A 1,983-nucleotide genomic window follows, 5' to 3' on the forward strand; every position below is an offset into this window, starting at 1 on the left:
GTTTTTTAAGTAAGTCTAAATAATTTTTACATCATTTTAGATAAATCTTCGGATAATTCTGAAATACCTTTGGTTGAAATTGGGCTCTCTCGGATGGTTTGATTGCTTATGTATACAAATTAAACCCCCAGATCTTTTCCAAGTTGTCTTCTCCTGAAGGTTGTGAAAATGGAGTGTTCCTTTCTTTATCTACCTTGTTCTCCTCTTCTTTGGAGAAGAAAATCCTACCACAGGGTCCCGGGGCCAAGGCAGCCATGTCACTCGTTTCAGATTCTTGGACATTTTAGATTTTCTCAGGTCCACCAAGATTACATAAAAAGTACGAGATGAGGTTGGGGAAATAGGATAAAGATTTATAAACTGGAATTCAGAATGTGTTCAAAGGAAATATTTAAGGTAAATGAGCATAGCTCAGGAATAGACAAGTCTTAGCAGGACTCCTTCCACCACAACAAATCTTATTCCCATTTTCTTCCCTTTTGTCCTTGCTCATGATATGATTAGCTGACTGTAGAGACATACCAAAGCCAATCAGATGCCCTGCCTACCAACCACACAAAGAACATGAGACAAAAGTGGAGGAGAAAAAAAGCCATCACTGTCAAAAATGCATTCCAAACTCTGCCTGTTGTTTCAATCCTGGTTTTTGAATTGCTATTTTAACTTTCACAAACCATGCTTACAATTGTAAATCATTAGACAAAAGGTATATATCTTAACAGAAATTAGGCAGATGGAACCGATTTATCTTTATAGCCATGGAGCCCCAAAATAGTGCATTTAGAGTACAAGTTTTTGTATAAAAATCTTGGGCCACATGCTAAAACAGTAGCCATATTCGGCCAGAATGTTTTTCTAATGGTGGCATGAGATGGGCCCGCATTGTGATACATAGGAGCAGCGGTTCCCAACCTTTTTGGCACCAGGGACTGGTTTCCACGGAAGACAATTTTTCTACAGAGTGGAGGGTGGGAGAGGATATGGTTTCGGGATGATTCAAGTGCATTACATTTATTGTGCACTTTATTTCTATTATTATTACATTGTTAACCTCTCTGCCAATGATTACCTGTATTTGTAGTCACTCCCTAGTGCTGACATCACCATCTCAGCTCCACCTCAAATCATCAGGCATTAGATTCTCATTAGGAGTGAGCAACCTAGATCCCTCGCATGTGCAGTTTACAGCAGGGTTTGTGCTCCTGTGAGAATCTGATGCTGCTGCTGATCTGACAGGAGGTGGAGCTCAGGTGGTGATGCATGACGCGAGTGATGGGGAGCTCACCCGCCACTTACCTACTGCTGGGTGGCCCAGTTCCTAACAGGCCATGGACCATACCGTGGGGTTGGGGACTGCAGCAGAGGAAGATCAGCTGCAGTCAGTCATCTGGGATCACATATTTTCTAGCAAATTCTCTCATGTCCACTGCTAATTTGTCCTCCAGAAGGCACTTCTAAGCCATTTCCTCAGAAATTCATTACTTGTCTGACTCTTATGGCGTTCCAGCAGCCAAGATGGGTCTGGTTGGCACCCAAGAGAGTCATGAGGAAGAGAATCAGTATCTACTGCTATAAGGAAACATAAAATCATTCAGTCCAATTCCTTAAAAAATATTGCTCCAACGTAAAGGATCCCATTCTTTTGAGGAAAGAAGACTTGGCATAATTTCACAGCTTTTGAGGCACTTCTATAATTATATCCTGTCAGCTAACTGACCTCTCCCCAATATAGCTGTTACATGGTATGATATTTTAATTCCCTTCGTTTTTTCATGGCTTTACCACTCATGGCTATATTGCTGAAAAAAAATATGGTTTAGTTCTAGCCACACTTGAAATTCATATAAGTGAGATCAAAATTGTATTTTGTTAATAATATAAAGTGTGTAATAGCGAATTCCTGTTCACAGCTATATGATATTCCATTTTAAGAGTATCCTATAACTAAAATACCCACATTTTTCCATTACAAATAACAAAGCT

The sequence above is a fragment of the Propithecus coquereli genome, unplaced genomic scaffold (genome assembly GCF_000956105.1).
Source record: "Propithecus coquereli isolate 6110/MARCELLA unplaced genomic scaffold, Pcoq_1.0 Scaffold230, whole genome shotgun sequence".
NCBI classification, from domain to species: domain Eukaryota; kingdom Metazoa; phylum Chordata; class Mammalia; order Primates; family Indriidae; genus Propithecus; species Propithecus coquereli.